Source organism: Bison bison, unplaced genomic scaffold, assembly GCF_000754665.1.
Source record: "Bison bison bison isolate TAMUID 2011002044 unplaced genomic scaffold, Bison_UMD1.0 scf7180017864453, whole genome shotgun sequence".
Taxonomy (NCBI): Eukaryota; Metazoa; Chordata; class Mammalia; order Artiodactyla; family Bovidae; genus Bison; species Bison bison.
In genome coordinates, this window is record NW_011495015.1 from 1125606 (window position 1) to 1138094 (window position 12489).

Consider the following 12489-nt stretch of genomic DNA (forward strand, 5'->3'; position numbering starts at 1 on the left):
CGAGAGTGTGTGTGTGTGTGTGTGTGTGTGTGTGTGTGTGTGTGTGTGTGTGTAGCTGCGCACCTGGGGCGTGCGAGTGTGACTGTGTGTGGGGGCGGGCTGCTGGCGCTGGGTGGGGCCTTAGGTTATCTCTCGTTGCTCCCCCTCCCTTGGAGAGGAAGGGGAAGGTCTGAGACCTCGGACCTCAGACTTCCGCCCCACCCCGCCAACCCGCCCCACGGCCTGGATGAGAGCGGAGCTCTAGGGAGGACCTGAGCACTGACTCCCGCCACTGACCCCTCGCCGCTTGGTGAGGAAAGACAACCCACTTCCGACGGCTGCTGCGCGCCTTCTAGTCTTTGTACTTTAACTGCAGGACGCGAGGCTGCTGGGTGGGTGTCGCCTGATGTAGGCATTCAATTCTCTTCTACAGGAAGTGGATATTTTCAAGGTTATTTGAGGGTTTTCAGGCTCCCCGGCTCCCAGGGTGCTACTAAATCAAATATTCAGATTTCCCTAATATCCTGGACATGGAGAGTGCAGTGATCCGCTTGCCATTAGAATCGATTTTTACGTTTTAGTCGTCTATTTTTGTAACTGGCGGAGGCAGTCTTCAAAGCTAAGCCTTTGCAGAAGCTCAGGCCTTTGTCTTTTATCCACCCCTCCACCATCCATGTTGAAATGTTTCTGCAGATGGATGTCCACCTCTCTTCCCCTAAGGATGGTTGCTAAACATTAACTGCCATTGTGCTTAATCTGATGTTTTAAGAGTTCTTTCTTGTCCTGTTACAGAGAAACAATAAGTGAAATCAGTCCTCTTTCAAGCCGGCATTAGGTGGCTCTTGAGTGTTTAAAGCAGAACAAAACCATAACGTAGCATAATGTAATATAATACAGTATGATGTAATATGTTGTTTAGCATCCAAAGTAGACATCCAGTGACAGATTTTCCTATATCAATAGTAAATGAACATTTTGAAGATCTCCAAAACTGTCTGTGACTGCTTGAGTAGCCACCCTGATTATTTTTCCTCAAACTGTACACAAAGGAGAACCTAGACAAACCCTTCCATTATATTATGCAATCTTTAATAATCATAATAATATCTGGTCACCATTGAGCACTTTAGAAATTTTTTATGTATATTATCTTTTAGCCTGACTCCACCATCCTGCTCAACTCTAAGTCTACATTTGAGTCCATTCCAGGGCTGGGAGCTGGTTGGCATGCTGCTGACCACTCGTTCCGTCTTGGCTGCTGTTGCCTGGAGTCTCCTCATGTCTTTCCTGGAAGAGCTGACTTAACGTTATTTTTTGGGGAGAGGGGAACCTAGCTTGGACAGAACGGGTTGGCCAGGAGGGGCAGAGCCACAGGGCACCATGAACTTATGATGCCCCTAAACGAAGTGACCAGAGCCACATAGGAGACTGTTAGTTACAAAAAGAACCAGCCAACCAGTTAGTGCTATGTGGGCAAGTCCCACTTGGATAATCTCATAAATCCAGCAAGAATCTCCAAAATTCCCTTTAGAGATAGTTGGCTTAAAGTGAGCAAAACCATGGAGTCATTTTTGGAATATGCATGCATGTGGCCATATCTGAATATAATTTCCTCCCTATTGCGTAATATATTGCCCCTGCAGCATGTGTCATTTTGCAGCCACATTTACACATACTCCAAGAATTACCAGTGAAGCCTGAGCAAGGTCTCCCCCTTGCCTCTGCTGTAGCTCTTAGATGGAGGAGGAGGTCTCAGCTGATGAAGCGAGCTTTGGCAGTTTGAAATCGCTTTCTTTTCTGTCACACCTTCTGAAGCTTAGACAGATAGATACTATTTATTACTTTCAGCAAGGACAAGAGTGCCAGTGAAAAGGATCAGGAATGTATAGCTTAAACCTAAAATAAAATATTTCATAAACATAGGCAGGCAAGAGGATTTTGTTAGTCGGGCAGTGAAAGCTGGAGCCATGTGTCCACCCCATAGATTGTCATTGGTCTGTCCCTCTACAGGCCATGTGTGCCTATCATCAGAGATAACTTTGGGGAGAGGGTTTGGTGACTCCACAATTTTAGAGACCTCCATTCAGATCTTGCCTCCGATCACAGAGCTGGTTCAGCCTGTTTGTTTTTGTCTTCTTTCTACGCATTGGAGATGTTAACACTTCCTTCCTTGGTTAGTTGTGAGAGAGTGTGCCCTGCACGTCTTGGGTAACGCCTGACACACTGCAGGTTCTCCTAGAGGGAGGGATCCTGGCTGCCTTTGGGAGGAGAGTGGCAGGAAGGTGTGAGGGAGGTCCAGGCAGAAGTTAACAGACCGTGAGTCATAGGAGCCTGGGCTGTGTAGATAGGGTTTGTATGAAAAGAGTTTGGTACCGAAATCTAGAGCCAGATTGTTCCATTGCAAGTTGGTTTGTGTGTGGCAGGAGAATTTCTAATAATCAGGACTTTTCTGCCAGTTTGTTTAGTAGTTTGTATATCTGCATCACATTCTGATTAAATAATAGATTCTCTCTAGAACTGTACTGACAGTTTACTTTTGTCTTCCTGATGCTATACCACCATTTTCATAGCCTTTAATGTGATCTTATTTTTTTCCTTTATTTGTGTTTACATGGCCTTTTCCCTTTTAGATCTCGTGCTAGTACAAGTTAGTTGTTTATGAAGTTGCATAGTAACAGCATGTATATCACACTATAATTTTTCCATAAATGTCCAGGAGAACTTAGAATAGTGTAAGTGTAGCCAGATGGTTAATGAGTGCTTGATTGAAGAAACATATGATGATAGGATGCATAGAATGTAAAACTAACTTCTGTAGGATTTGCAGATATAAACAGTTGTTTGAGGATGAGGAATCAGGTCAACAAAATAAAGCAAATATCTGATTGAATGGAGGCTAGACACAAGGTTGAATTGGAAAACACTTAAAAAATATTTGGCTGTAAGAGATAAACCTAGAGGAAGCTTGTCATTTTCATCAGCCCCTCACATGGCCTTTTAGACCCACTCAGACATGGTAGGATCAAGAAAATGAGAAGACCACATGCTAAGTGTCTGTGTAAAGAGCATATCAGACATACAGTTTTAGCAATTTCATAATTTTTGAACTGTCCAATAATTATCTAATGGGAATTTAGGAATGATAACATGCAAATATGCATTTTCCTATTTATTGGTAGATTAAAACAACTAAGTATACTAGCAATTTTAAAATGTTTTCCCAGGCTCCTGCAGAATATACAGATTTTTATCTGCCTTCTTTCATTGTGCGGGATGGTGCTAGTTCCTGATTCATAAGCTATTGTTGGATTCTTCTTTTCCGCTTTGCTGGTGGTCATACTTTTGCATTAAACTAGAATATTATAGCGCTTCCCTTTGCCAGCTCAGGTGGCAAAGAATCTGCCTGCAGTGCAAGAGACCCTGGTTTGATTTCTGGGTTGTGAAGATCCCCTGGAGAAAGGACAGGCTACCCACTCCAGTATTCTTGGGTGTTCCTGGTGGCTCAGATGGTTAAAAAAATCCACTTGCAATGCGGGAGACCTGGGTTTGATCCTTGGGTTGGGAAGATCCCCTGGAGGAGGGCATGACAACCCACTCCAGTATTCTTGCCTGGAGAATCCCATGGACAGAGGAGCCTGGCAGGCTACAGTCCATGGGGTCACAAAGAATTGAACACAACTGAGCGACTACATACAGCGCAACAGGATGAGGGGATATTCAACTTTTTTTCTGTATGAGTTTCAAGTTTTCCACACTTTTCAGTAAGAAGAACAAAGCTGTGTATCCATGTGGTTAGTCCCGGTTTTCTGTGGCGATTTCACCAGTCACAGGGGACTAGGGATGGTGGTGGAGGTTATGCTGAGCCTCCACCTCTCTCACAGGGAGTTATTCACTCTGTGACCAAACTCAGAGGATTCTGACCCTTTGAACTGCCCCTTCCCTACCCTTAGACTTGACTCCATCATTGCCAGGCCCTGTCTTTGCCCTGCAGACACCTCCTGTGTGCTCAGTGAAAGCTTTCCTGCACTGCTGACCCTGCACATTTCTGGTGAGACATTGGGTACCACTGCCCAAAACTGAAATTCTGTCCAGATCACACATCACATCCACAGATGTCCACCTACGTTTGTCTTTGCCCTTTCACCCTAGTTTACAGAAGCATTGCCTGTGTTCACACCCTGTGTGTCCTGCAGTGCCAGGGAGCCTCAAGTCTCTGTCTTGGCCTCTTGGGCCCTGTCCATCCTTCCCGTGTGCTGAGCCACGTGCCTTCCACTGTTGGAAGCCTTCTGCCCACTCCCGCAATCTACTCAGTGGTCCAGAGACCTTGAGCTTTCCTCCCGTCCATCACCGTCCAACCTCAGCGCAGCAATCAGCCAAAGCCCCATGGCCACGCCCACCTCCCCACCAGGCGTGGCCTTGACCCAGCAGGTGCGCAGGCCTGGCTTGAAGCCAGGAGATGCTTTCTTTAGGTGACAGATGGCCCTTTCAGTCCATTCGAAGCAAAGACGCGTCCCCTTGTCAATGTAGGTTAGCAGGGTATTGAGGCTGAAATGAATGAACTTTCTTTGCCTCACTGTCGGGATGCAGTGCGCATGCTCTCTGTGCTCTGGGAGGTGGTCCAGGACAGCGGTCAGCGCTCTGTTCTGCCGCAGGAGTTGCATCCTTTCCCGGGGTTCAAGTTACTGGTCACACGTCCACTCCAGCTGGAGGACGGAAGGAGGACACACGGGAGGGACCCCTTTCCCACCTTCCCAGGACACAGCCTGGAGGTCACGTGATTCACTGCTCTGCACATCCCAGGAGCCTGACCCTGATAATGTCATTCACCTCTGACTGCTCGGGAGTCTGGGGAATGTCATCTTCGTTTGGGCTGGTGTGAGCTCAGCTGAGGATCGGGGAAGGGGCTTCTGCCACAGGGGTGAGAAGGAGAGACGGGGAATATATGTCCAGATGTCGGTCTCTGCCTCCTGTGGGGAGGGTGGCTTAGGTGCCTGCAGACCTGCGGATCTATCTTCGCGGAACTCCGCCCCCGGCTTCTAGGCTGGAGTTCCAGCAGCTCCCACATGTGAGGGGCAGACTGTGACCCAGAGGAGGCGCTCTAACCTCCAAAGGGGCGGCCCGGGTTCCCCAGTTTATACAGACAGGAGCCTGAGGAACCTGTGTGGGAGCGTCTGGGGGTGAGGGGGTAAGGAAGGGGAAACACAGAGCTGGCTCTGGCCCAGCTGTTGGTCGTGGAGCCTCCGAGTGGCGGTTCTGGATTCAGGATGCCAGGAAAACTCAGGGAGCTGCTCCCTGCAGAGACGCCCACCTCTAGGAGGGGCTCCTGTGCTTCTGCTCACTTCCCACCACGTTTGTGTGAGCCAAAAGTTCCTTCATCTAAAGTGTAGATATTTGTGGAAAAATAAGACAACAGTTCCTCATCCTTGTGTTTATGTGATTTGTTCAATCAGCTTGTTACACTCCTGTCACCCAGCTGGGGTGGGATGGGCATCTTGGGTGAATGGGACAACGTGGGGTATGGACGCTGGGTGAGATGTCATGGCTACTTTTAGGGGACCAGAATGCCCCTGGGCATTTGGAGGTTCACCAAGAAGAGCTCTGGTGTCAAAAGACACACATCTTCACAGGGCTAGCTCCTTACACAGGAAAGAACACAGAAATTCTTTCTCTTCCTCCTTCTCTTATTTGTAGTGCATGGTTTCTGATGTCTAAGGGGAAATGCCTGGGTTGTAAAGTCTGAATGTTTTAGATACCAATCTTGGCCTGTCATACTAGCCGTGTGACATTCATCAAAATGCTTAACCTCTCTGTTCTTCAGTGATTTCCCTTGTAAACCAAGTTGTTAGTCATAGTACCTAGCTCAGAGCATTGCTGACAGTACTTTTGAAGCTCTTGGTGCAGTGCCTAGCCTGTGGTAAATACCTAATAAAATGTGGGTCTCCTTGTCAGGTGTAGGCTCAGAATTTAGGCATTATTATTGTCTGGGGGGAGTCTGAGGACCTACTCCTTAAACTGCAGTTGCAATCAACTTCAAGGAAGCTACACAAGAAGGCCTGATTGAAGGAATGTCTGGATGCCCCTCAAGTCGGATAGGCTAGGGGGCCTCTGGGCCATTGCTTGTTTTTTGCCTTGGAAACAAGGGGACATCTGCTCACCTTTAGTCCTTCTTTCTAGGCAGGCTGAGCTATCTCCTCTGTGTTCCCCTGCCACTTGGCTTTATATAATCACAGACTTATGTACTGAGTTACATGATCTCTCTCTTCCCTTCCAAGTGTCTGCAAGTTCCAGTACCCTGTGTGATCTTTCATGCCATCCCCAGCACTAAACCTACTACCTAACACATAGTAGATAGTAAACAGGTATTTGTAGGTTTTTGAACTGCAAAGATGTGTCCCAACATTGCCCTTCAGCTGCCCGGCCAGGGCTGTGACCGACAGTGAACACGGAAGAAATAATGCCGATTGATTGATGATGAATTCACGGGCTAAGTTTTTTCCCTTGAATATCTCAGAAGTCTGAAAAAAAAAAGTTTAGTCTAGCATCTTACGCTCTGGGTTTTTACATCTTTGAATGTAAAATTCATGATGGTCTGATCTGAATGCTCTGCAACTTTCCTAAATGTGAATTTCCTCAGTAGGACAATTAATACCTTTTACTTGCTTTGCAGTGAATAGAGAAAGAAAAACTCACTTGAGATGGTAGAGCTTGCCCGGAGCATCATCCTTGAAGTGCATATTATTTTTTAAGATGTTTTTAGCTCTCCTGGAACCACACGAATTGATCTGTTTTCCGTTGTGGTTGAATCCTCCAAGTCAGCAGTTTTGGCCACAGGTGCAGGAGAGGAGGATGGATGGAGGACCTTAGCAAGCTGAGAAGTTGGAAGCAGAGTGCCCTGGGAACAGGTTATAGATCTGAGCTAACCCAAGTCCTGTCTCCTCCTGCTGCCCCAGGACAGTGCCCACCTGCGGGCAGGTGCCGCTCCGGCATCTCAGTAGGAGCACACCGCTGTGCTTGGGGATCTGCACAGCACGTGTTTTGGGAAGTGGCCTGGTCTGAACGTCTGAAGACCAAGTCTCCATCCTGTTCATAAGGAGCTGTGGGCCTTTGCCAAGTCATGGAAACACTCTTCCTTAATTACACTCTCTAGAAACAAGGTGCTCCAGGCTAAGGAATATTTTCCTGATTCTCCAGTAATATTTCTACACACACTTTCTTTCAGTATTAGAAAGGATGACTAGAAAACCATACCTTTTAGTCAACACATTGGAATTGTTGTTGTTCAGTCACTTAGTCATGTGTAACTCTTTGCGACTCTGTGGACTGCACCATGCCAGGCTCTCTCATCCTTCACTATCACCGCAGTTCTCAAACTCCTGTCCATTGAGTCAGTGATGCTATCTAATCATCTCATCCTCTGTCGCCCCCTTCTCCTTTTGCCTTCAATCTTTCCCAGCATCAGGGTCTTTTCCAGTGAGTCAGCTCTTCAAATCAAGTGACCAAGTTATTTGAGCTTGAGCTTCAACATCAGTCCTTCCAATGAATATTCAGGGTTGATTTCCTTTAGAATTGACTGGTTTGATCTTTCAGTCCAAGGCACTCTCAAGAGTCATCTAACAGCAATTCCAAATAAGAATATGGATCAAACCTGGCCCCCAAACTTATATTTTGATTACCAAAGCCACTATGACTTTATGAAGTATCAACTTGTTAATAATTTCAGGTCATGGTTGATTTTTCATTGCTTTCACATTCATACAGTTGTTTATTTGCTGTTAGAAACTCAGAGATGAATAGTTTCATATCTTTTAAGCTAAGGAAAGGAAAGCTGTTTTAACACAGTCACCTGCTCCATTTACTCCCCAGAGTGATCTGGAGCTGGCAGGACACAGGGCAGCCTCAGTGTGTCTGTGATGGAGAGCTGGGTCCAGTGATACTCTGGTTGAAATGCTGCACTGATGTCGAGAACCACATTCTTGTCCTCTTCTCATTCTGTGCTTCAGCTACCTTCATATTTCATTGTTAATATAACCCAAAGAGGCCAAATTAGCTTTTAGCAGAGAAAGTTGCAAATATAGTTCTTTAAAACATAAATAGGCAAAGACAGTTATCATTTGATGATTTTTAAATTAAGCCATAATAGGTTGATTTTCTTTTTTAAAACTTTTAAATTTTGTATTGGGATATAGCTAATTAACAGTGTTGTGATGGTCTCAGGTGAATGGCAAAGGGACTCAGCCATACATATGCACATATCCATTTTCCCTCAGATTCCCCTCCCATCCAGGCTGCCACGTAATACTTTTTTAGATCGACTTTTAGGAGCTGATCAAAGAATATGCACATTTTATTCTATTTGCTATACATTGCTGAATTACTTTTGAAGAGGGGTTTGTCAGTTGTGAGTCATAGTAACTTGGTTTTATTTGTAATCAGATGCTAATATTTGCTCTACTGCTCCTCCACCCACCCAAAGAACTATTCTTTTCATCTTTTTTAGTTTGTTATAAATCAGACTGTTCAGGCTTCCCCCTCACTCCTTTTAGAGGTTCTCAAGGCAGAACAGCAGTTATATAACTATGTGACATGATGCCAGCTTCCCCAAGGATAGATTTATTTGTGTTGTTTGTTGTCAAGGTGAAGAATTAAAAATCCTCCTGTAGATTAACATTTGTGTCTCTTGCCCTGGGTCCCACTCTGCCTGCAATGATATCTAAGATGTTTACTTGAACTGCAGATTCTTCCTGTAGAGTTGGGTGCTTAAGTCTCTTCTTCAAGTAACTAACCCCACCTGACAGATGACTGTTTTTATTTGACTCATTCTTTATGTTAAAGACTCACATGAAACAGTGTACCCAATCTGAAGTTGTATCAGTGATTCATCCTTAAGAAACAATCTTACAATAAAATAAGGGAATGTAAGGCATCTTTCATGCCTCTCATTCCGCTTCTTGATGGTATTTTTTTTTTCTTTTTACATTATTTCTTTTATGAAACTTTCCACCATTGTCTGGCCTTTGAATGAGTTCCAAAGTTTGGGTGCAATTGATCGAGTCTTACTATTTTTTTTCTGATGTTCTAATGCTGTTTGGAAGAGTTTGTTCCCATATGAGGCCAGTTGGAGATGAATGATGCTACCACATCTTGGGGTTCTCACTCCAGGCACCTCCATTGTGCCGTGAAATGAAAAGGGAACAGGTGTGAAAGAGGACAAGCTTTGGACAGTGCCTGCCTCCAGAACCCATAGAGGGTAGGTGAGAGTAGTTAAGATTGTGCTCTGGGGACCAGAGCGGTTGGGGTCACCTGTGGCTGGGTGACGTGGGTAAGCCTTGCCTCAAGTGTGCCCATTTGCAGTGATCACACTGCCTGGAGAAATAATTCACACAAGTAGAATGAGCAGAGGACGGGCTTACAGAGGTAAAAAGAAACATCAGCTGGGTGAAATGTGTCAAGAAGTTTATGGGGATTGAAGGAAATATAAAAATTGCTACATGTATGCTGACAATGTAAACTTTCAGCCTTGCAGCTAGGAAATAAAAAGAACGCTTAGTGCTCTGAGTCAAAGGAGGCGAAGCTGAGAAGCTGCTCTCTGAAGGCCTTTGAATGCAGCCTCTGTATCCCTTGGCGGTGGAGTATGGGGTTGAGCATGGCTCGCCTGGTGGCATTCAGCCTCTTGGAAGCAGAGGCACTGACTTCACGTCCCTCTTGGACCTGGTGATGCTCTTCCTTGTGAAGACCGACACCTGAAGAAGAAGCCCATTAATCCCACAAGCTCTTCCCACCCAACCTTTTTGAAACATTAGTTGGATCTTTCAAGTAGATGCCACATTTGGATCCCATAGACCAATAAATATTCAAAGGCTAATGTTCTGTCTCAACTAGAAAGACTTGATTCTTAGACTTTGGAAACAATTTTAGGACCTAGCGATGTTGGTGATGAGTGAAATGTTGGGAAAGCATTGTAAACAAAACTTGTATTGTTGGAGGATTCCCAAGGACTCAAATGTGTGCTCACTGACCAGTCAGAAAAATCCTGTGTGTTGCCTTCACAGATTGTGCTTTGAGCCCTATAGACTGAAGGAACGTTTTATGGTCCCTTAGGTGGTAAGGCCAGCTTTTCCCCTAAGTGCTCAATACAATCATGACTCACCTAACTTCAACCAGGCTGAGCCCTTAGGTTCCCTTAGCTGATCAGCATCTGTCTCCTCTTGATTTCTGAAGGTTTTCCCATCTGAAGATCTCCTTATGATTTGACCAGATCTCCTTCCACTTTAGGTATTGTGTTCTGCTTCCACACAGAAAATAATTTCTGACTCAGTACCATGGGGTTGGAAAAGAAGTCTGCAAGTTTTATCTATTCACACCCAAGGAACAAATCAGCCAAGTGTTATGGAAGTGTGTTTTCACGCCTTCTGGAAGCCACCTTCTGGAAGTTTTTCTATAGAGCTTCCTCCAGTGTCTCTGGGGCTCAGAGGAACTTGGCCCTCATGGGAGCTCTCACACCCCTAGAAGTTTCTAGAATCACATACCACCAAACAGGACATGGCCTGATATTGAAGGCATCATCGTACTCTGGACATTAGTCATTTTTCACTTTCATAATTCTTTTAAAGTCTGTTATAATAAATGTTGGAAGATGGCAATGATTACAGACAGTGACTGTATTTTTATAGGGTACTTTCTTAGCTTATTATGTTTATTTTTCAGTTCTGTAGACTTTCTTCCTTAGAGCAGTTCTAGATCCACAGCAGAGTTGAGTGAGATTTCCCACGTTTTCCTGTTCCCCTATGAGCAGTCTCTGGCTCTGAAGAGTATGATGTTGCCGTTGCTAGGTCTACATTGACACATCATTAAGTCTGTAGTAAATAACATATTAATTGTTACAATGACTGTCTATTGGTTTTCTAGATAAATTATGCATATTTCACCCAAGGGAGCTCATTTAATCAAGTCTTTGTAAAATTGTTGAGAAAATATATCTCCTGAGACCACATAAATTTAGATAGACTTACCCTCTCCAGCTATAAAAGTTCAGCATAAAAATGTCTTTTCATTGGGCAGAGTGTTTTTAGGTCTAAAATATGACTTGGCTTTCAACTTGGTGGAGGAGAATCTGAAGAGCTGGGGTTGCCATGATGCAAGAGGTTCAGTTTATTTTCCCAGTTTTGTAAGCAAAAGGTTTGAGTTGTCTGTCGCTTACTAGAATTCAATAAAACTTGTCTTAGTTAATTTGAAACAATGTTCTGATATATTTTTGTGCCATTTATTTAGAAAGATTAAGTTTTCTGAAATACATTTTAACCATGTGTTAAATATTTCCAGTTCTATGAAAATTCATTTCAATAGTGAGTTTTAGAATAAAGTCACTTTACTCCCAATTTAACTTAGTTTTTTCAATATCAATGAGCCATTTAGTTCATTTTTTTCTTTTGGGTTTTGTGAGGAATAATTAAACGCTTTAATCAGAAACTGAGCCTTCATTCAACACATGAAGTCATAACTTGATAGCATTTCATATTGTGTGGGTGGGTAACTGCAGATTTACTAAAGTGCTTTTTTCTTTCCAGAGTGTTGCTATAGCATGTTTTTCCAATTCCAGATGGCTTCAGCAGCACAACATATTTCTGTCTTGATTTTTTTTTTTCTCAACAGTCTCTCCTTTGCATAATGTTTTATATACATTGGACCTTGCAGCATCTTCTTTTTGATTTCTAGCCTTTGTTGTTTCTAATATTGCTTATAGAGGCTCCTTTGCATCCTTTATGGAGGAAGGCAAGGCACATCTAAACAAACAATAAAACAACAAGATCAGGTAAGCTGGGGAGCTCTGGACCTGAAGGTCAAGGGAGGAGCCCTGGGGCTGGAGGAATCAGAGATGGAGCCTTGCTTCCCTTGGCATCTGGACAGGGTTCAGGGTGAAAAGGAAGGCAGGCCCAGGCACCTTCACCTGGAGTTGACTCCGTGATTACTTCTTGGAAAGACCCTCTGGGGTTTGTTTTCTGCCTGTTCCTTCTGAATGAAACCAATTCCTTGGCCCTGAGGACCGAAATCATGATTCAGTCCCGAGTGGTCCACAGGCTGGCAACAGAATGAGACAGAGGTGCACAGAGCAGAGCTGGGGCTGGGGAGACGCTCCTGAAGGGATGGGCTGGGGACAGCCTGACCTGAAGCTGTCCCCTCTTTGAGGACCTCTGACTGTGAGCTGCACAGAGAGAGGGGAGGTCACTTAGGAACAGGTGGCATTATGAGGGATGCTGAACAGTGTTTCCGTGTTTCTCACAAGGGCTTCTGGCCTTGGACTTGAGTGTCTGTGGCTTGCGTGATCCCTCATAAGATCGCATGTTCTCCGGTAGCTTTAGGAAGATCCTTAGCACATGACTCTGGGTAACTGCAAAGAGACCTGTAGTAGCACAACTAGGGTTGCATATGAACTTGGAAAGTAGATTGAGAGGAGATTTGGGGACCTTGAGTGCAGGTGGAGGGGTTTAGACTTTGTGTGTGTGGGAAGCGTCA

General features: G+C 44.7%; 1 protein-coding gene across 5 annotated transcripts in view; it reads left to right on the top strand.

The window, feature by feature from the left end:
* The window catches only part of PIEZO2 (piezo-type mechanosensitive ion channel component 2), a 253432-nt gene that overhangs the window by 2119 nt on the left and 238824 nt on the right, over positions 1-12489 (top strand). The window lies entirely within an intron of this gene.